This window comes from Castanea sativa, chromosome 8, assembly GCF_040712315.1.
Source record: "Castanea sativa cultivar Marrone di Chiusa Pesio chromosome 8, ASM4071231v1".
Taxonomy (NCBI): domain Eukaryota; kingdom Viridiplantae; phylum Streptophyta; class Magnoliopsida; order Fagales; family Fagaceae; genus Castanea; species Castanea sativa.
This window is the reverse complement of record NC_134020.1, coordinates 30,783,540-30,807,297: the sequence shown is the minus strand read 5'-3', so window position 1 is coordinate 30,807,297 and position 23,758 is coordinate 30,783,540. Positions and strand designations below refer to the sequence as shown.

General features: G+C 40.6%; 1 pseudogene; it reads right to left on the bottom strand.

Moving 5' to 3' along the window:
* Window positions 1-5,106: 5,106 nt before the first annotated feature.
* LOC142606183 (cathepsin B-like protease 3) lies at window positions 5,107-9,153 on the bottom strand (annotated as a pseudogene).
* Between the last annotated feature and the right edge of the window lie 14,605 nt (window positions 9,154-23,758).

Genomic DNA, 23,758 nt, shown 5'->3' with positions numbered 1-23,758 from the left:
TAGCCCAACAGCCAGCCCAACAACATATCCATTCACGTGTGTCAAGAACACGTACTAAGATTTTTCGGAAAATTTTAAATGGACCATAAACATCACTGATGTTTGTAATTGAGCCTTATGAGCCTTGGTAGAACTAATACAAGACTAAGGGTCCGTTTGGATAGAACTTATTCCTGAAAACTGAAAACTGAAAACTGAAAACTGAAAACACTGTAGCAAAATAATTTTAAAATGTGTAAATAGTACCGCGGGACCCATTTTTAATGAAAAAGTGGCTGAAAAGTGAAATTTGTGGGTCCATGAACAGTGCACGGATGCACTGTTCACGGAAGACTGGTCAACATCTGCGGCTTGGAAAAAAAAAAAAAAAAAAAAAAGCTTGAAACGCAAAACGCAAAACGCAGACTTGAATCCAAACACATTCTAAGATTAAACTAAGAAGATTTTGTAAATGATTAGTTAGTATTGATACCCATTTTTGCGAGATATTTTTTACAAGCCCAATTTAACTAAACTTGATTTTGAAATTGAAGAAGTGTGGTTTGGAGAGTATAGGTTGGTTTCTTTCAAACATTTTGCATGAGTCCAGGCCATGCATGCTACCAAGTGAGTAAGGAACACTAGTAGCACCTCAGGTTCATGGAGGAGGTCTTGTACCTAGAATTTTCACCTCAAAAGAGCTTTTATTCTCTGGCTGATTGTGGCCCAAAGTTTCTGTCCTAATCCATTTTTGTCTTTAAACATAGTTGGGTCTCATTGGCCAACTCCAACTACTAGCCATCACTTAGATGAGCCTCCTAATGGTCTGAAACAATTGAAAATTGGAGCCAACGGGGGTTTAGTCAAGCCTTTCATTTAATGATGATAAAAGTGAGCCTTCCTTTTATCCAAACAAAAAGCAAACTTGAAAATTACTACTTGCTTAACACCTTGGGATCCAAAACATTTTCTATTGACCAAAAACCAGTCACTAAGAGCACCCAAAACTCAATATAAAAGTCTACAATCAGATTCAAAACAAGTCAACCATGTTTTCCCCCATATAGCTGAAACTTGAAAGCAAAAACCCACTTAACTAAGAGACTCTCACAATTTTAAAGTTTAAGGGTGGAAATATGGGTACAGGGGAATCTTCCCTCTCATCCTCACAATCTCTTTCAATTTCTTCTTCTCGCTAATTGTGGGTTGAAGTTTTTGACTTGTTATATTTTTATGCATTTCTCTACATTTTTGTTATTTACATTTTGATTTCTCTCTTGTTAAAGCACCATTAGTCTTTGTTTGCTATCCATTGTGAATTTTGGGCTCAACTCTCCACAAATAAACACTTCTAAAGAACCTAAGGAGGGATTTGGGTCATTCTCACATTTTTGGCCCATTAAAAACATCCTCAATAGATAGTTGAATGCATTTTGAACAATGTGTGGATTCACACGAATGTAACAACTTTTTCCCTTTTGTTGTTGGCGGTTGAAATTTTGGAATTTTTTTTTTATAGAAATATTAAGTATGGAGTTCAAGAGGGCAAAGCCTCAGTCAAATCCATAGAGCACTGAATCTTAAGAAATTTATTATTTATATTAATTATAGGAAAAAAGCTTTAAAAAAACTTTTTTTAATTTTTTTTAAATGGTTTTTTATAAGCTTTTTTATTTTTATTTTTGTAAGGACTAGATTTGACTTCGTGGCCCAAACAACTGAAGGATCTAGGCCCAAATAGTCCTTCATAATGAATTTGTAGAAAGTGGGTTGTAAGACTGGACATCTAGGAGTTAGATAACATTCACTATGAGCCCAAAATAACAATGAAACAAGGAAAAACAGAAGGCAACCACAATACTATAACAGAGCATTCTCCTCGGCCCAATCTGAGGAGATTGGTTCTTGAATATATCACTATGAGATCTGTTTACAGTTTCAATTCCTTGAGCTACAGTATTTCTCCCTGCTATTTTTTTCGGTCCCCCCTCTCCAGGGGGCATTCTATCTTATATAAGCCCTTTTAGATGATCCTGGCCTTCCATTTGTTGATCACACAGGCCACCACTCAAGTGCTAGTCCCATCAGGTACCTTCCCCGAACCCCTATGAGATGCGACAACCAAGATAATACTGTTGAAGGGTCTTCTCCACATAAATGCAGCTAGGAGTGGTAAATGCGGTGGTAGCCATTAGCTCTTCAATCACGTTAGTGCTGGTCCCCTTCCCAAAGCTCTTTCTGTACTGTAAGGCCTCCTTTTATGACGTATTGATAACTTGATCATAGAATCCGAGGACGTAGACTCCTTGGCACAGTCGCTGCCCTTCTCAGCCATACTATGACACGTGACGTAATTACCTTACTCGAAATTCTAGTACCCCACAATTTTTATTTAAAAAAATTTAAAGAAAAGAAAAATGACATTGTTTTAAGATACTTAATTGCAATTCCCTCGTGAACGTGGATGAAAAGACTAAATTAAATAAAGTTAAAAGTTGGAAAGTTGAAGGGAATGGAAATTAAAGGGACAAAGTTTAGTTACCAAATTGTATGTAGTCTAAAATTACAACTTTACTCAATTTATTAGAAGTGAATTTTGACAAATTCACCATTGGATTACATCTTCTTCTTATACCTTCCATGCTTGCAAAATTTCTAGAAAATTAAAGATCAATAGCTATGTCATCAATAAAATTGTTTAAATTGCAAGTTTTTATAGTTTAAAATTATGCATAAAATATAATCTTATAGATCATATAGTAAATAATATCCGATTATCACAAAATTTGACATACGTATTAATATCCTAAACATTGGTTTGAAATCTGGTGGTATTGCACTTGATGCAACAGCTCTCAATGGCTAATATTGAGAGTTGAAAAAAACAACTTTCAATCTTAGCATTGAATAAAAAAAAGCAAGAAAAGGCTAAAAAGTAGTAGTGGTAAAAACTTTTTGTGAGAGGAGAATGAAGGAATTGGATTTGCACCGAATTCTAATTCCTAAACAATCACTTTGTCAATGTCATACAATCCCACAATACTCCCAATATTACTACATTGATTAAAGTTGGTTTCTTTAATTTATCTTCTAATGATATCCCATGGTAAGAGCATCCTCCTTAGTGCCTCTAAAATAAATAAATAAAAAGTGATCAAATTTGCACAATTTTCCTCCAAAACTACCCACATAGATGTTGTAAGGTCACAATTTAGTGCCCAGGCCCAACAAAAAGGAGGACATGGGCCCAAAAAGCCCGATATAATGAATTTGTAGAGTGTGGGCTAGAAATCTTAATTCTAATGAGTTTGAACAGTCATGACAATGACCCAAGACCACAAAACCATATAAATGAACAAATTTATAAGATGAAATCTATCCTCGGACTCAAGCCGAGAACCGAATATTTATATTTCTTCTCACTTTAAAGATTCTTTAGAAATATTTTCTCTCTCCCCTCCTATACAGGATCTCTTCTCTTCTTATAGTCCTTCCCTTACCCCTCATTCAGATTGCCCTTCTTGATACTTGTCCCATCCTCTCATTTTGGAAGTCCCTAGATCATAGCTGTAAGGCTCCAAATCACTGTTCAGGTATCACTTCCTCATAAATGCGGCTAGAGACTTTGGCATAGAGCATTCAATGTGGGTGCGGTAGTAGCAACTTTCTCTAAGATCTTTTCCTTCACCCCCTTGCTCTCTGTGCCCCTTTCTCTCCCATATTTTCATCTCCCAAACCTTCTAGAATATCATTCTAGTTAATGTGACGTAGTTCGACATTATTTAGCTGAGGAGGTAGTCTTCCTCGGATTATTCAGAATCATCTCACCTATTACATTTGCTTCTGGGACTGTAAGTTCGACATTATTTATTATCATTAATTCGTCCTCGGACAATCAAATGTTCTCGGCTAAGCCCATAGCCCAAAAAACGTATCTTGAGCCTTTTGTCCCTACAGATGTAAAGATGTGCATATTTACACACTTGCCATAGTAATCGTGCATATTTGCACGGCTACTGTAGATGTGCATAACAATAATTTTTTCTTTTTTTCTCACTCACCATTCAGGTTCCTCTCTTTTCCAACAGTCACAATAACTCAGCAAAGAAGAAGAGAAATATCCAACCACCAACTTAGCACAACCCAACCATCACCACCGCAACCCAAATTCGCCAAAAAACCCATTCCAAATCCAAACCAAAATCAATAAAATTTAAATCCAACGGAAAACCCATATGAAAAATCCAACAGAAACCCACATAAAAATCCAATGAAAATCAGTCAGATCTGCCGTCGTTGCTACCACTGCATCTGCCTTGTTATCATCACTAGATCCAACCCAAATGGACTTAGATTGACATGGGTTTGTGTCGAAGTGAAGTTTTTTGGTTTATTAATAGAGTTTTCCGGTGAAGAAAGGGGCGAAAGAAGAAAACATGACCGGTGAAGAAAGACGAGGGAAAGAAGAAAAAGAAAGAAAGTTCCCTGTGTAAGAGAAAGAGAGGGAGAATAGTGTTCAGAAAAGAAAAGAGAGAAAGTGGGTTTAACTAGGTTATTGAAATAATAAAAAAAGAATATAAAATAATAAAATGATTATTAAAGAAAAGAGTGTGTATGATAGATAAACTGATGTAGGAGTTTTAGATAAGTGACGCTGTAAAATAGAAAAAGTGGGTTCTTTATGTTAAAATAGACAAGAAATTTTGCACAAACTGATGCAATTGCTAATGTCATACACTTATACTGCTAGCAAGATATATGGGGCTCGTTTGGTTTGGCCATAACTAAGTTTTCATATCTCAATACTCATAAACTCAAACTCAAAACCCATAACTCATAATCCAAACCTCACTTTATCTCAAAAACTCCAAAATTCTTGTTTGGTCACATAACTCACATTTTTTTACCATAACTCATATTTCAGAAACTGAAAACACCAAAATTCGGTTTTCAGATTTCATCATCCATCACTCAAATTTTTGAGTTTTGAGTGATGGAAACATCACCCAAAAATCAAGCCAAACAAGATTTTTTTGGTGGGACCCATACGTTTTGAAAACTCAGTATGAAAATTGAGTGATATCACTCAAAATCATGGTGATCCAAACAAGCCCATAATATCTCGAATGTTGAACTTGAATAATGGTGTCCCAGCGTTGAAACGCATCAGTAATCCCACCCCAGGACACAACGATTCCTTCCTTTTGCAAATATCATGATTGGATCGATAGGACCTTATTCTTCTATACATATAGATCCAATGCTCCAGTCTCAACAAGATTATTTGTACAAAATCAATGTCTCATTGGTACTCACACACAACTAGCATTCAGTTGGTAACATTTGATGCCTGGATGGCATGGTTATCCATATTTTACCACTTCCAGCTCACGACTTTCATGAATAAAAGTTCTCATGGGATGAATAATTTACTGTCAAACTGACATATCTGCAACAGCATCCACAATTGCAATCTCTCTTACAAGATTTTTGGTTGAAGGCAAACCTACAACCACATTGTCTTCGATACCACACTCGTTTATCCCTCTTCTGATCATGAAGTAACCATCCTGCCATCAAAATCAATAACTAAGTGAGAATTTGAGAAGGCACAATTTCAAAGTGGAGAACAATTTGGTGGAAACATACATTACCCCAGCCTCTATTCCACTGATTCACAAGAAGCTGCAGCAGAGAAAAACAGCATATGATCTTCCCAAATCTTGTAACTATAAAATTTGAAGGTGATAACTAGGAAATATCAATATACCCAATAGTCCTCCCCAGAATCACTTGTTCCCCACCCAATTAGCTTTACAGCATGACTCCCATTACATCACCAGCAACGTGTTTGTAAACTCCAGATTTGTAGTGAGCAAAATCCTGTAAAATGGTTAACAGAACCTATAATGATCAGATAAGTTCATCTCTAACCACTCAAAAAAAAAAAAAAAAAGGGACATTTCCATCAAGTGGTTGTAAAAATGTAGAAAGCTGAAAGAATAAAGGCTATGACTAGATATTTTGATGCTCATTTTGTTGAATGAACTATAATGATCAAATAAGTATATTACTTAACTCAAAAAAAAACCAAATATGTTTTCTCGATTGGTAATAAAATGCAAAAGGTTCAAAGAACAGGGGTTGTGGATAGATCAAATCAACCTTAAATCATTATGTTCGAGACAGTCCAAACAGATAATGAAATGCATGAGCTCCCAGGTTTTGAAATCCTTCTTCGATTTTAGTTTAAGGGGAGCTCACGAAATAAGACAAAAGGAGCTAACCTTAAAAAGGTAAGTGTATGGTGACATGTTATAGCTCATGCCTGCACCAAGGCCATCATCAATGCTCAGAAGAATAGATAGAAGAAAAGGTGGGAAAGAATTTAAATTTTTTCTTTCAAGTTCAATTGACAACTGAGGTGGCATCCTCTACAAAGTGGCAATGGTTTGAAATCCTTTTTAATTATTAGTTTAAGGTGTCACTCAAAGCTACTTCAAATGGTAAGTAAATAGTTACTAAAAACCACACCTTAGGGTTTATTCTTTATTTTTGTTTCTACATTTTTCATAAAACAAGTTATTGAAAGCCCTAACCTTTACATTTTGCAAAACAATTGAAATTGAGTTTTCACCTTGGTTGTTCAAATGAATTCTGACAACCTTCTTATGATAGAAAACTCATTCTAGTCTTTCCTACAATCTTCCTTGTAGTTCATATTAGCCAACTTACGGGCTTCACTGTCTTTAAAAACTCAGTCAATTGAATGGCTTCTTCAATTGACTGATCGAGAAGGCTCATTTTGCAAAACTGGTCTATTAGAATGACAAATCCTTGTTTTTTCTTGGTGCTTGTGCCACAGGTTTTTGCTTCTATCTAAGGACCCTTTTGCACAAAAATGAAAGAGTAATCAGTTCTTCAAAAGCCTATAATTCCTTTGTGAGCAATCTATTTCTTTTAGAGTTATCTTTAGATTCGATGTCTATGTTTTGTGAGAATTCTTTGTGTTCTTGCTAGTTATTTGTATTCTTCATAATTCTTTGAGCAAGAAAGCCTTTGAGAGGTCCAAACCCACATCCTAAACACTTTAATGTGACTATGTGAGTTCGATAACATTATGGGTTTTATATTGTGCAGTTTCTAGAGAAAGTTTCAACCTCTGATCCGTGAATGATTGGTATTGGTAGTTTCAATCTTTCATCTGTAACATTTTGTAGACAGAGCTCAGGTTTAGCTTGTGTTGTGTGAAGATTTACAGAGGGTCTGGATATTCAGGGAGGACGTGGATAGCTGATGAAACAATTGGGGGACTCATGGGATTTGAGTTGGAATTTGTAGTGCATCTCTTTGTGTGGACTAGGTCCTGTGGTTTTTATTTATTAATTTGGGTTTGGGTTTCCACATTGAAAATAAAAAATAAAAATTCTTATGTTGTGCATGTGTGTGTGATTGATATATTATCTTAACTCATGTTAGTTTACAAGCCTGGTTGAAATTCAAATTCGTTTCTGCTGTGAGTAGCAGTATAGGTGTTAACTCTAGGATATATATAATTATATGCATTATGTCTTTTCATGTTTGTCGGGGGCAATAGTGCTAGAAGGGGATTGTGGAACATTCACTCAACTGTTTGAACAAGCTAGCTTCATGGTGCATTAAAGGGGTTGTAATAAATGCATTTACAAATATTACAATGCTCGAGCTCCAGCTATGCTTGCTTTCTTTACTAACACTCCACAATGCTACACTCATCCTGCATTTAAGATGGGGACAATCCAGATTCTGGTGGCACTACCAGATGAACCCAACAGACCCATCAAACTAGTAATATCCAATACGGCCAGACAGATTAGGCGGACATAACATGCAATGCATCTGCAGGGGAGATATGGTAGAGATCAGGTGATCTTTGAATGTACTTTCTCAAACTTTGTTTTAGTCAGTGTTGTGAGAAAGAGCCCATATTCCAGAGGTGTGGGTGATTGGAATGTGAAGTATGCTTAGGATAAAAATATTATGTATAGGAGTTCGCTATGGTGCACTTGAAAGTGGCATGGTCAGCTGGCATAAACCATATATGGAATGAGATAGAAATCCAGGCCCCATATGAATTGGTAATACTAGAGTAGTTCTGGCAACTGGGCCATTGTTTTCTCTTAAACTCCATAGGCTTTGATATGACTCTTTTGTAACTATGTCTTGATACACTAGCATATTGTTTGTCTAATAAAATTCTCTTGTTATACTTATCAACAAAACTAAAGATAAATTTCTCTTATTATCATATTAAAAAGAAGAAGAAAAAGAACTAACAATTAAGACTTATGTCGAAAGAAGTTCAGCAAATTCAATTATGAAACCATAAAGCAAGAAGCCAAGAAACTTTCGTTTACCTCATAAACAGTGGAGACCTCAACTGGTCCATTCTTATAAATTTCTGCCATAACACTGTATGGATCAGAACTGATTCTATATGCACTAACAGCATAGTGCTTAGACTCCTTCCGAAGCTGGTTCTCATTTACACACTTCTCAACGCACTTGGGAGTAGGATATGCAAGCTTACAACCAGGGTGGGAACAGCCAGTATCATCGAAGTATGGGTCACACACACACGCACACAATACCAATGTAACAGAGAAAATTGATCCGGCAAAATTAAGAGAGAGAGAGAGAGAGAGAGAGAGAGAGAGAGAGAGAGATCCTACACAATCATAGTAACAAGCAAAAGAAAAAACTTGTTACCTCTTCAGTGACAACACCATGGTGGACCAAGTATTGCCATGCATAAATTGAATTCCCCCCATCACAACCACCACACATAAAGCCACAACATGCTACGAGATCATTTACAGACAAAGATATGTTCTGCTATAAACCATATAGGGAACAAAATGACACCCAATAAAGAAAATATTGGGATATGCATTTATACTGGGCAAGATAATTCAATCCTTTTCCTATATGACAATTCGGTTACCATGCCAAAATGGATGCAAAAACGATCTGATAGTGATTCCACAGCACCAAACGCCCAACAAGAACCACAGTGACCCTGAATCATCAAAACCAAGAAGTTTTAAGAATTTTTAGAATTCTTCTCTTTAAGAAGATAATGCGAGGTATAGATATAGAATTACCTGGTCTCCAGTAGTGAAATTGGGCCAGCATTTGACACATAAAAAAGCTTACCATCAGGAATTCTGAAAGTATCTTTTGATGACAAAATATAAGCCAAGCAACTAACCAACCTAGAATTCTTACAATTGTGCTACACTGTGGCTGAGCAGTTCTTGCATCAAAAACCCTTGGCAACTTAAATGATTTTGGATGAGTTATTAGAGGGACACTCATCAAATCCTTTCGAAGTGTTGGTTTGACTCCAAAAAGGTGCTTCAATTGCCCAACCTGTGCATCATCAGAAGGACTTGCTTATAAAAAGCATATAACAAAACCATCACTTGATGTGTCAAGCAAGTAAAAGGGAAAAAAGGTAATCCTAAAATGTTTCTGCCATTTGTAGACTCACAGTATAATTAGATAATCGAGCATTCATGGCAGCTTCCCATCCAGCATTAGGGTCATTGTTTACCTGTTTAATGATTGACTCCTGCGATGGCCATGTGAAAGCCAAAACTTAAATCATTTTGACTTCCACCCAAAGCAAGGTGCTGAAGCAGTACTTATGTCTAAAATTCACAGTGAAATAGGTAAAATAAATGTTATTTAAACCATACTTTTACAAATAAAATGGTAATTTAGCAGCTATTTTATTTTGAAGAGCTCCCAAGTCCCAAGGGAAGCTCCGAATATCCATTCCAAGAATATTGGAAGTTAAAATTTTTTTCATTAATTTGGTAATAAAACTCTCATTACTTACTATCAACAGCACTAGGATGTTCACACAGTGATTTCAAAACTTGAACATAAAGAAAAACAATAAATCACTTGAAAGCATAATGTTCCCATTGTCCAACTCTATATATGAGCTTAGAGTTAACATCATACACTACTACTCTTGTGAACCATGTGGTACACTTACCTTTCAAATAAAAAAATTTGGCAAACTGAAAATCCCAATCCTTTATTTCCCTTGTTGATACTTATTAAAAATGACAATATTTTTATACTAAAATCTTATACTTGTTGGATGCCATAGTTCAAATCTATCACATCTTAATAAAAATAAAAATCAGAAAACTTATACTAGTCTATTTGTTAACGAGTTTTTGTCAAAATCAGGCTGAAAAACTATAAACGGTAGAACTGGAATAGAGTCTTATCATTATGATGAAACAATATATAGAAAGTTGTATACAAAATTGTGGGGAATAAAAGGACCTAAGTAAGCATTTGGGCCTTGGGCTTTAATGATGGGTGCTAGTTCGTTTTACACTAAAAGCCTCTAGAGCTGCAGGTCGGCCCATAGGTTGAGAGTCTGAGAATTCGTCCGAGGACGAATCTCTCCTCGGAAAGACCCGCGAAGACCCTGGGGTTCGCCAAAAAGATCAAGACAGTGTTCTGGACGAACTGTTGGTTAAGAGGGGATCTAAATACCCTTAAGACACCACGGAGTGAAACAAATATCTTAGAAAAAGGCTGCTACCTCCACATTAAAGACCCTGCACCTACCTCCCTGGCCGCATTAATGGGGAAATGACCCCTGAATAGTAGAAGTCAGCCTTCTTGCTATCATTTGAAGACTTCCAGAGGGTGGTGGATGGGACAGGTGTCTAATGGGGTGATTTGCGTTACACGTGGATAAGGAGGGAAGAAGAAGAAGTGTTTAAGGAAGGAGGAGAGTAAAGAAAAAGGGGGGTGAGACTAATACTGAGAACTGTAACCTTTGAAAGAAGAAAGAGAAATAATACATAAATCGTCATCGACTTACGTCCGAGGAGGTTCTTTTGCCTTATTCGTCCGTTGTCTGCAAATACTGTAACATTCTAGCATGTTCATCAAGCTTCGAATATCACTAAACTAGATTGTGAGCTCACACTCTACAAATTTCATTGTTTAATGCTCATTGGGCCTAAGCCCACGTGTGTTTTTGGGTCCAGGCGCGATTGTGCACTTACAAAAATATTATTAAAAGATTTTAGTATAAAAATACTGTCTACACTTCACATCCCAAAAGCAGATTAATATTGTTTACAACAATACACCCATAGAATAAATAAAGAGGAACTTCCCAGAGAGTAAATTGTTTTGTTTTGTTTAGTAAACTAACTTGGATCATTGTTCGTTTAAATAAAATCACTCAATCAAAAAGGGTATAACATCAAGCTGAATTTAAGGTTGATATGACAATAAAATTAACAATTACAAACAGAGATAATAATAAGAAGAGAAGTTGGTGTCACTGTCATATGAAGAAATTTCTACAACATATACATATCAGATGAGAAGTGGTAGTTAGTTAGTTAATTAGTTGGTCAGTACCTGTGGGTTAAAGGCGGAAATGATCACCAAAAGTATCAAAAAAGATGCCAAAAACAACGTAGTATCGGCCATTGCCCCAAGCCTATCCCCTCTTGTCGATCGAAACAAATGTGTAATAAAAAGGACAATTGTCAACTGCGAAATGAGCAACGATTGATTGATCTTTCTTTATGTCACTAAAATAAGAAGAAAGCGACATATTATATTTTTTTAGTATTTATTATGTAATGAGCTCAAACTGCATCAAGCCCAACACATCCATACATTATACGTGTGCAGAAAATAAAGCATGTGAATTTATAAGTTCAAGAGCTCCTACAAGACAAGACTAAGAAAAGTTTGTTAGAAATGGTTAGTTAAAAGTAGTAGTTAACAAAGGTCATTATGAAAGTTGATGCATATTTTTTTCTCAAATTCTCTTTTAGGCTCCCTTCCTAATTCCTCGTTCTTCTTCTTCTTATAAGGTGCTTAGCTTGAATAAGTCATTGCTCTTAACATTTCCCTTCAAACAGATTCCACTCCACCTATAAACCATTCCGCATTCCAATCCCTTTAAACGCAAACAAGTTCATTACCTATGATAATTATAATTCTAATGATTTAATTATAAAAATAATCAATAATAAAATCAAGTAATCAAATTAGATACTATAATATTATTGCCATACTTCTAATCTTTGAGTTCTATATCAATGGGTTTAATCCATTAATAAATCTTTGAGGGTGGCAAGGGGACGAGTTTTATACTTTTATTAATTTCTTCATGGTCTCTCTCTCTCTCTCTCACATATATTTGAGGTCTCATTGTCTCAATCTTAATATATATGAATACAACAACAATTCCCATTTAAAAAAAAAAAAAAACAACAATAATAATAATTATAATTGATGATGCAAAGAAGATCAGTAGACTGGATGCTTCGGACTTGAAAGGACCAATTGCTCTCTCTGCGGCCTGAAGAAAAAGAAAAGCGAATCAAAGGTGACCGGGGCTGCCGGCCAAAAACCCTCCGATGGCAAAGTTAGTTTTTCTCTTTATATTTTTGGAGTTCCAACTTTTTTGGAGTCAAATTCACATACCTTTGCCTTGTCTAAATCAGTCTTTATATAGTGCCTTCATAGGCGGTTATCGAAATTGGAAACCCCCCTGGATTCAAGGAGGCGCAAGGGTCAAATGTAACTCCTACAACCGTTTAGGAGTTATTGCTTCTATTTCACAACGGATACTTGACAGTTATGCGTGGGATAAGGAATTATCACATTATATTCGGAGATTTTCCTAAGTGTGATACTCTCGTCTTGGAACTCCTTAGTTGAGTATACTTTGGCACTTGCGCAGGGGCTGTCTCGTCTGACAAACAAACTCCTTCAAGACGAGGTTATCCGCGCTCTGGACGAGCGCCCATTCTCTGGTGGTGCTTATCTCGTCCAGAGCTCTTCTTCCTTGGACGAGGTAGTTGTAGGTAGGGTCCAAAGGGTGTTTACAATTCCAGACGGGTTACGGACGACCTTTATGGACGACTTGGAGATAGGCAAAATCAGTACCCTATCAGTTGCCCCCTGTTTAAGGGTCGTCCAAAGCTCTTCGGTTTTTGGACACGCTTCAACATATCATCCCACGTGCCTCAAGGTAGAGGGTGGGGCTCCAACGGCCCCCAAATTGTGCCACATGTCATCACTTATTTGGTTAACCGTCATGTCGATTTGAGTTTTTGAGGAAGTTGCCACGTGGTTCTCCCTGATTGAATATTTCGTTTAGGGTTTCACTTTTCAACGTCTATAAATAGTGGATTTCCTCCCATACCCTCTCCATTTTTCAAATTTCCTTGTTTGACATCTCTCGTCCGTCGCCTCGTCTAGGAGTATTCCAGCGTCCCTAGTTTCCTTCGTCTAGAGCAAGGTATTTTCTCTACGCTCGTTTTTAGGCTTCCCTTACATTTCCACAATGTCCGAGGTTTTTTCTTCGTCTAGCAATAGTGTTAATAGGGAGATAGACGAATATCGCAACACAACTAGCTATAGTGGTTCTAGTAGTGATAGCAATAGTAGCGGTGGTAATACCACAGACGAGTATATTTCTGGGGTTCCTGGGGTTCCCTTAGAAGTTTTCCAGGAGGAACTTAGGACGAGAATGACATCTGGGTCTAAGGCTGGCCCCTCTAGTGCGCCCTCGTCCACTCAGAAGAACGAGGTTGAGACTGTTTACAGCTGTGTTGTAGGGGTTCCGGCCAAGACAAACGAGAGGAAATTAGCGTCCCTTAGGAGCTGGTACCAAATTCCAGACGAGCTAAATCCTAGATTAGCCGTCCGTGATGAGTGGTGTTGCCAACCTCACTTTGGCATTGGGGTTTATGAAGCCTATCTTCTAGGAGGTCTTAGGCTGCCTCTCAACGCTTTTGCTAGGGAGTTGCTTACTAGGTTAGGTTTAGGTTTGTGTAAGCTAAATCCTAATGCATGGAGACTAGTTTTTTCTATGCAAGTTTTGTGAAGAGAGGTTTTTGAAGGGGATTGTCCTCTTACCGTGGACGAATTCCTTTTGATAGGGTACTGATTTTGCCTATCTCCAAGTCGTCCATAAAGGTCGTCCGTAACCCGTCTGGAATTGTAAACACCCTTTGGACCCTATCTGCAACTACCTCGTCCAAGCAAGAAGAGCTCTGGACGAGATAAGCACCACCAGAGAATGGGCGCTCGTCCAGAGCGCGGACAACCTCGTCTTGAAGGAGTTTGTCTGTCAGACGAGACAGCCCCTGCGCAAGTGCCAAAGTATACTCAACTAAGGAGTTCCAGGACGAGAGTATCACACTTAGGAAAATCTCCGAATATAATGTGATAATTCTTTATCCCACGCATAACTGTCAAGTATCCGTTGTGAAATAGAAGCAATAACTCCTAAACGGTTGTAGGAGTTACATTTGACCCTTGCGCCTCCTTGAATCCAGGGGGGTTTCCAATTTCGATAACCGCCTATGAAGGCACTATATAAAGACTGATTCAGACAAGGCAAAGGTATGTGAATTTGACTCCAAAAAAGTTGGAACTCCAAAAATATAGAGAGAAAAACTAACTTTGCCATCGGAGGGTTTTTGGCCGGTAGCTCCGGTCACCTTTGATTCGCTTTTCTTTTTCTTCAGGCCGCAGAGAGAGCAAGTGGTCCTTTCAAGTCCGAAGCATCCAGCCTACTGATCTTCTTTGCATCATCACCTTTTTTGCTATAAACCCTCTGAAATTAGTCAATCTCGTGGCTTCTATCAGTTTACGGCCAGGAGAAAAGATTGTAGGATTATAAAATCTTTGGTTACTTCAGATAGGAGTTGGAAGACGGAGTTCTTCTTTGTCTCCGGTTTTTGGGCAGGACGCCCTATTGAGTTGAGCAGGGATTCGTTTCCCCCCTATACAGGAGACATAGGGAACCTTCGTCCTGAAGGTATGCTTACCACTACCGTAACATTGCCTTTATTACATATCCTTCTATGTTAAACTTCTCGTCTTTATTGCAGGTGTTAGAAGGCCATCGTTGAACAAGTTCTATTTGGGACGCGTTCAGAAGGCTCGTTTTCACCCAGAGAGGGACTTCCATTCCTTGGTCACCCTCCAGCGTCTTGCAACTTGGGGACTTGGCCCAGAGCCCTCTCCAGAAGCCTTAGCCCACGAGATTACAGTTCGTCGACGTGAGTTCTCGTCTTGCATTTCCTCTTTTTTTTTTTTCTTTTACATCGTCTTAGACACATTTGTTGACTTATTCACCTGTATTTATCATTATTATTGTTTATTTTAGGGATGGCTACCATGAAGGAAAACAAAGGCAAGGGGGTCGCGGACGAGCGTGGTAAGCAAGACACTGAGGCTAGGGCTCGTCCTGCTGCTGGCGACAAGAGAAGCCTGTCAAAGGCCATCAATCTTGAAAACCTCCCCAGCCAGAGAGCCAAGCACAGGAAGTTGTCCAAGCCCGGGGTCGTCTCTCCCGCTGTCCCTGTTCCTCCTCCTCAATCACCGTCCGTCCAGATCTTTGACATGGAGTCGTCCGAGCCTGTTCCCCCTCCGTCCAAAACCAGCGTTTCTGCCTCGTCCCAGCCCCCCGTTGACGTTGTGCCTAACCTTCTTGAGAGCAAGGGCTTGGCTTGGGAGAGGTTTCAACAAGCAGTGTCTGACGAGGACGTGGCTGCATGCTATAACATGTCCCTGAAAGATTTTGAACACTCAGGTGTCCACGATCTTTTCAAGGTAATTAATATGAATTTGTTCTCGTCGCTAGTTTTTTTTTTTTTTTTTTATGCTTGCTTACTTTGCTTAATACGAAAATTCTTATTTGCTTGTGCAGGCTATGTCCAAGTTTATAGCTGCGTCCAGGCAAGGTACTGAGCTGGACAGGATGAGGCTGCTGTTGGAAAGGAGGATCCAGGAGGTCAAAGACGATTGCAAGGGCTGGGCTGAGACGGCTGCTGAGGCTAAGGACGAGGCCAAGAGTTTGCTGAACCTTGTCGAGGAGCTAAAGGCTGACATAGTGGAAAAAGACTCTCGTCTTGACCACTTTCAGAAGAAGATCGACGAGCTAAGCAACTCCCTTGTGAGGGCTAAGGACGAAGCTGTGGAGGAATTCAAGGCTTCGAAGCAATTAACTGACCTTTTGGACGCCAACTATGCGGCGAGATTTGAAGACTTTCACATGGAGGCGAAAGAAAAGTTTCCAGAAGTTGATTTCAGCCCTATCGTCCTTCAACTTGGAGGTGCTGCTAGTTTTTTTCTTCAGACCAGCTCTGAAGACGTCAATGTTGAAGACGATGCCTCGACCAAGCCTGCTCAAGACGACCCTGATGCCTGATATTTTTGTTATTTGAAGATTTTATTTCTTTGTTCAAGTGTTTTCTTCTCTTCTTTCTCTCTTCTTTTTTAAAATGTATAAGAGTACACTTATCTCGTCTGGAGTACTTTTGATGAGTTTATAAACAATTGCCTTTCAAGGCTTATTTCTTAAGGGTTTTTGGACGATGGTCGTCCACCCTTTAATGTCTAATGAATGTTTATTTTCGATTATCGTTATTGTTGTTCCATGGACGAGTTTACGCATTTTTATTTTTTATTCAATTGCCTTTTAAGCAATGTTCCCAAGTGTTGGGTGATCGTTTACACGATTCCCTTGTGGACGACTCGCTTAGGACGATGATGATCATTTTGACTGCCCTTTAGGTGATTATTACTCGTACTTTCGCGAGTTCACAATCGTCTTGACCATATTCTCGTCATTGGGATGCCATGCGTCTTGGCTATATGCTCGTCGTTGGAATACCATGCATTAATGCCTACTTTCTTTCTTAGACAAGTGGGCCCTGGCTTTTTTTTTTTTTTTTTTTTTTTTAAAGGAAAGCTTAGACGAGCATGCCTTAGCATTTTTCTCTTTACTTTATCCCATTTTTTTTTTTTAAGGAAAGCTTGGACGAGCATGCCTTAGCATTTTTCTCTTTGCTTTATCCCCCCTTTTTTTTAAGGAAAGCTTGGACGAGCATGCCTTAGCATTTTTCTCTTTGCTTTATCCTCATTTAAAGGAAATCTTGGACGAGTTTGCCTTCGTCCGAAGATTTTTCTTGTCTAAGGCTTTTGCCTCGTCCGTGGGTATTATTGTGGAAACTGGAATTCAAATACATAAGAAATTCAAACCATATTATTACATGAACATTGTTCACAAACGCGGCACATGCTTATAAGCTAGTGCCTTATTAAGATACTTAAGTACATAGCCTCGTCTTTCATAAGGCCAACGTAAGTAGTGCAAAAATTTAAGAACTAGTGCACTTTTATTCATAACACACCATAATAGTAGTAAAAGCAAAAGTAAATATAAGCAAACACGCAAATCATAGCTGTAATTTTGCCACTGACTTCCCTCGCCCCTGCTCATCACTGATAGTACCTTCTCAGGTGTTCCACGTTCCAGGGATGCTCTAACTTCCACCCGTCCAGGGCTTCCAGGTAGTAGGACCCCTGCCTCTTGCAGTTGATTACCCTGTAGGGTCCTTCCCATGGGTCCTAGTTTTCCATGAGCTGGGTTCCTGGTCACCAAGGAGACCCTTTTGAGGACAAGGTCCCCCACACCGAACCGTCTGGGTTTTACCATGGCATCATGCTATCTGGCCATGAGATTTTTGTACCTTACCGTTCTTTGCTCCGCCTCCATTCTTACCTCGTCAATAAGATCGAGGTCAAGGCGAAGTTGTTTCCCGTTGTCTTTCTCCTGGTACTCCCTCATTCGGTGACTTGCCATATGGACCTCCGCTGGTATGACAGCTTTACTCCCATAGGCTAGTTTAAAAGGGGTCTCTCCTGTCGGAGTTCGTGCAGTCGTCCTATAGGGCCCGAAAGAACACCCGGTAGCTCGTCCGGCCATATCCCTTTTGCCCCCTCGAGCCGAGTCTTGATGATTTTCAGCGGGGGATCGGTTTGCTACTTCGCTTGTCCATTTGCACACGTGGATGGGAGGGCGAAGAATAGTGATTCTTGATCCCAAAATGATTGCAAAAGTCCCTGAAGGGTGCGTTGTCAAATTGACGTCCATTATCAGATACTAATACCCTGGGTACTCCGAACCTACATAGGATATTCTTCCATACAAAATTTTTCACATTCTGCTGAGTGATTGCGCAAGAGGCTCGGCTTCTACCCACTTGGTAAAGTAATCTATTCCTACCACCAAAAACTTCATCTTGTCGGATTCCCGTAGGGGAAAAGGGCCTAGGATATCCGATCCCCACCGTGTGCGAAGGGCCATAGAGGCCGTCATCGTGGGGTAGTACTCGACGACGTCTAGAGCACATTGCTATAGCGCTGGCATTGGTCACATACCTTGACATAAGCTTTAGCATCTGCCTGCATTGTAGGCCAATAGTAGCCGGCACGGACGATTTTATGGACTAGCGACCTTACTTCTGAATGATTTCCACACAATCCTTCGTGAACTTCCCTTAAAACATAGTTTGACTCGTCAGGAGCCAAGCACCTTAAGTAAGGTTGGGAAAAACCTCGCTTGTACAACACTTCATTTATGAGGACATACTTGGCCGACCTGACCCTTAACTTTCTCGCTTCATCCTTGTCTTCTGGAAGCCTTCCATCTTTGAGCTAAATCACTATCGGACTCATCCAATTCTCTCCTCCTCCTATCTGCTGTATGTCAGGGATGTCTATGCTCGGCATATATTGGATGTCGAACTCGTCCACGACCCCTGCCGATGCGGCTTTCGCCAAGGCATCTGCTTCCGCATTCTCCTCCCTGGGAAGTTGAATAAAACTTATGGCTGAAAATTTTCGTGCAAGGCGTTTCACTTTGTTGAGATATTTCTTCATTCAATCTTCCTTAACATCACACATCCCATTCACTTGGTTAATGACCAGTTGAGAGTCTCCTCTGATTGTTAACGACTCTGCCCCCAAGGACTTGGCTAATTCCAATCCCTTGAGTAGAGCCTCGTACTCAGCCTCGTTGTTGGTAGTTTGATACTGCAGACGGGCCGCGTACTCTAGCCTGTCACCCTCAGGGGACTTTAATACAATTCCAATCCCTCCTGCATACATTGTGGACGATCCGTCTACATTAACCACCCACATTTCATTTCCTTCGTCCTTGTTCAGGTCATCCTGGCTGGGGGTGAATTCTGCGATGAAATCTACCAACGCCTGCGCCTTTATCGTACTCCTTGGGAGGTATCTGACATCAAATTCGTTGAGCTCAACGGCCCACTATACTAGCCGTCCAGCAGCTTCCAACTTGCTCATCGCCTTTTTTATGGGATGGTCTGTTAGGACGTTGATGACGTGTGCCTGAAAATAATGTCTCAGCTTCTTGGAAGCCGTGATTAATGCGAAGGCTAGTTTCTCCATCATCGGGTATCTTCCTTCTGCCCCTCTCATCGCGTGGCTTGCGTAATAGACCGGTTTCTGGATTCTCCCCTCTTCTCTGACTAACGCCGAGCTCACTGCGTGTGGGGACACTGCCAAGTACAAGTACAACTCTTCCCCAGGTACAGACGGACTCAACAGTGGCACCGTCATGAGATACGTCTTCAAGTCTTGAAAGGCCTGTTGGCACTCGTCCGTCCATTCAAAAGCCTTCCTAAGGACTTTAAAGAATGGCAAATATTTGTCAGTAGCTTTCGATACAAACCTGTTGAGGGCGGCGACTCATCTAGTAAGAGCCTGGACTTCCTTGATATTTTTCGGTGGCTCCATGTTCAGTATTGCCTGGATTTTATCCGAATTCGCCTCAATTCCCCTGTGCGACACCATAAACCCCAAGAATTTCCCCGATGAAACCCCGAAAGCACACTTGCTCGGATTCAATTTCATGTTGTACCATCGCAACGTATCAAAAGTCTCATGTAGGTCGTCCAGATGTTTATCCTCGTCCTGGCTCTTCACCAGCATGTCGTCCACATAAACCTCCACATTTCGCCCGATTTGAGGACGGAACATATGGTTAACCAGTCTTTGGTAGGTCGCCCCCGCATTCTTCAAACCGAAGGGCATTACCTTGTAGCAGTACAACCCTTGGCTCGTGATGAATGAAGTCTTCTCCTGATCCGCTTCATCCATCTATATCTGGTTATAACCCGAGAAAGCGTCCATAAAGCTAAGTATCCTGTGACCTGTCGTTGAGTCCACTAACTGGTCAATGCGTGGCAATGGGTAACTATCCTTGGGGCAAGCTTTGTTTAGATCAGTGAAGTCCACGCACATTCGCCACTTACCATTAGCTTTCTTGACCATGACCACATTCGCCAACCAATCCGGGTAATGAACTTCTCGGATGAACTTTGCGGCGACCAACTTCTGCACCTCTTCCTTAATGGCATTGTCTCGCTCGGGAGCGAAAACTCTTTTCTTCTGACGCACTGGTTTCGAATAGGGACACACGTTCAGGCTATAGGTAATGACGCTCGGATCAATGCCAGACATGTCCTCATGACTCCATGCAAAGACATCGAGGTTTTTCTTCAGAAACCAAATCAAAGCGTGCTTTGCCCCTTCTTCCATGCTCGCCCCAACTCTAGTAGACTTCTCGGGCTGGTTATCGTCCAAAGGGACGTCCTCTAATGCTTCAGTGGGCTCAGCCATGACCTTTCTTCCGTCTATACTCATCGCCTGCATGTGCTTGTCCATGGCCAGCATAGCTAAGTAGCATTCTCTGGCGGCCAGCTGGTCTCCTTGTACCTGGCCTACTCCTTGCTCGGTTGGGAATTTGATGGACAGGTGGTAGGTAGAGGTTACCGCTTTCCAGCTATTCAAAGTTGGCCTTCCAATAATTGCATTATATGATGATGCACAATCAACAACGAGGAAATTTACCTCCTTGGTTATCTGCTGCGGATACGTTCCAACGACCACTGGCAACGTGATGGTGCCCACAGGTTGCACCTTTATTCCTCCGAATCCTACCAACGGCGAGTTCACTGGTCGAAGTTGATCTCGTCCTAGCCTCATTTGTTGGAATGCGGGGTAGTAGAGAATGTCTGCAGAGCTGCCATTGTCTATCAATACCCTCCTGGTCGTGTAGTCAGAGATGAGTAGGGTGATGACTATCGCGTCATCGTGTGGGTGGTGAAGTCGTCCTGCCCCCTCGTCCGTGAACGTAACAGCCTGTTGGTCTACCTCCCTCGTCCTAGAAGGTCGTCCAGACAGTTGGATGTTCTGCACCACCTTCAGGTATGTCTTCCTTGACTTGGACGACTGCGCCGTCGAGTTTCCTCCTACAATTACCCTTATCTCTCCTAGTGGGGGGCGTGATGATTCTTCCACCTTGGCCTTCATTTTCTCATCTCTCTGGTCTCGTCCAAGGAAGTTCCTTAATTTTTCCTGTCTAATGAGATTTTCTATCTGCTGCTTCAAGTCAAAGCACTCGTCCGTATCATGCCCATGGTCCCTGTGAAAACGGCAATACTTGCTCCTATTACGCTTGTTGGGGTCTCCCTTCATTTTGTCCGGCCACTTCAAGGATGGATCATCCTTGATCTGCATAAGAACCTGCTCTAGTGGCATAGTCAGGGGCGTGTATTGCTGATTCCTCGTGGAGGAACTGGTCTTCTTACCATCCTTATCTTTCCTCTCGTCTACCCGAGCTTTCTTTGGACGAGGTCCTTGATCCAAATAACGATGGTGACCCGCTTCTGAACGTTCTGCTCTTTTTCTCTTCTTGGCTATGATAGCGTCCTCAGTGTTCATAAAATTCTGGGCTGAATGGACGAGATCGGCCATGGTCTGCGGTTCCTGCTCGTAGAGCTTATGAATGACCAAGTCAGAATTAACCCCATTGTGGAAAGCGGCCAGTAATAACTTGTCATCCATCTCGTCCACCGTCAGGGCCTCCCTATTAAAACGGGTGATGAAGGATCGCAAACTCTCATTTTCCCCTTGCTCTATGGTCAGTAAGCTGGAGGAGGAACACTTGTGACGCTGTCCTCCAATGAAATTTTTGACAAACAACTTACTCAACTCTTCAAAGGATCCCACCGAGTTTGGGGGTATCTTACCGAACCACACTCATGCCGGTCCCTTAAGTGTGGTGGGAAAAGCTCTGCACATAATCTCGTTCGGGACTCCTTGTAGGTGCATGGTCGTCTTGAAAGTTGCAATATGATCGCAAGGGTCGCGATTTCCATCATACGAGTCCAGAGAAGGCATTTTGAACTTTGGAGGTAGGGGGTGACTGCTGATGGAAGCCGTGAAGGGGGAGTCCGTTCGGTGAACCATATCATCCACTGGGTTCGCTCGCCTCATGTTTTCCCTCATTTCATCCATGACTTTTCTCATCTAGTCCATCTCTTTTTCCAAGTGCGGCACCCTTCTTGAAGCGGTACCCCTTGTTTGATCTTCGGACTCGACATTTTCTCCTCCACCTTCCTGACTCGGTGCCCGTCTATCCGTGTGCCCATCTTGGCGCTGCCTCCTGAGGTTGATCTCCCTATTCAACTCCTGGTTTTGACGTGTTAGTTCCGCCATAGCGGCGGCCATGGATTGTATATGTTGAATGGAGGGTGGTTGTACGACAGGCACTGACCTGCGATCGCGAAGGGGGTTGCTAGAAGCATCCCTACTCTTCTGGTGGCCTGGGCTTGTTGCCCTTGATCTTGTTCGAACCATTCAGCCTTTTGTCTAGGAAAGGCTAATCGCTGAAAACAGAACAAATAACCGAACGAAAAGAACTGTTCCCACAGACGGCGCCAACTGATGATGCAAAGAAGATCAGTAGGCTGGATGCTTCGGACTTGAAAGGACCACTTGCTCTCTCTGCGGCCTGAAGAAAAAGAAAAGCGAATCAAAGGTGACCGGGGCTGCCGGCCAAAAACCCTCCGATGGCAAAGTTAGTTTTTCTCTCTATATTTTTGGAGTTCCAACTTTTTTGGAGTCAAATTCACATACCTTTGCCTTGTCTAAATCAGTCTTTATATAGTGCCTTCATAGGCGGTTATCGAAATTGGAAACCCCCCTGGATTCAAGGAGGCGCAAGGGTCAAATGTAACTCCTACAACCGTTTAGGAGTTATTGCTTCTATTTCACAACGGATACTTGACAGTTATGCGTGGGATAAGGAATTATCACATTATATTCAGAGATTTTCCTAAGTGTGATACTCTCGTCTTGGAACTCCTTAGTTGAGTATACTTTGGCACTTGCGCAGGGGCTGTCTCGTCTGACAGACAAACTCCTTCAAGACGAGGTTGTCCGCGCTCTGGACGAGCGCCCATTCTCTGGTGGTGCTTATCTCGTCCAGAGCTCTTCTTCCTTGGACGAGGTAGTTGCAGGTAGGGTCCAAAGGGTGTTTACAATTCCAGACGGGTTACGGACGACCTTTATGGACGACTTGGAGATAGGCAAAATCAGTACCCTATCAATAGTTATAATAATAAAGAGTATACAAACAATTAAAGTGTGATTTGGCCTTATAGTCCTATATCTAAAACGAAAAGTCCTTAATAGCTACATTTTTACCATTAAAATCTTTGAATTAGAATAAACCTAACATTATTTAATAGACCAAATCCTAGAATAATGATAAAATAATTAGGCTTATACTTTTTGAATTACATATAATTAAGATTACTTACATTTAAAAAATAAGATTAACATTGCTTTGTTTACACCCCAAATAGGAGGATTGAATTGGATGTGGAGTCGACCAAACTAGATCAAATTAAATGAAGCATACATAACATGCTAAAATAGAGGTTGAACGCATGTAATGATTGAGGCTTTAATGTTGAGACACTATGTAGATCACACCCTACAGATCAAAAGTATATAAAAAAAAAATCTCTCACTAATTTAGACTTGAATGATGGTGTTTTTA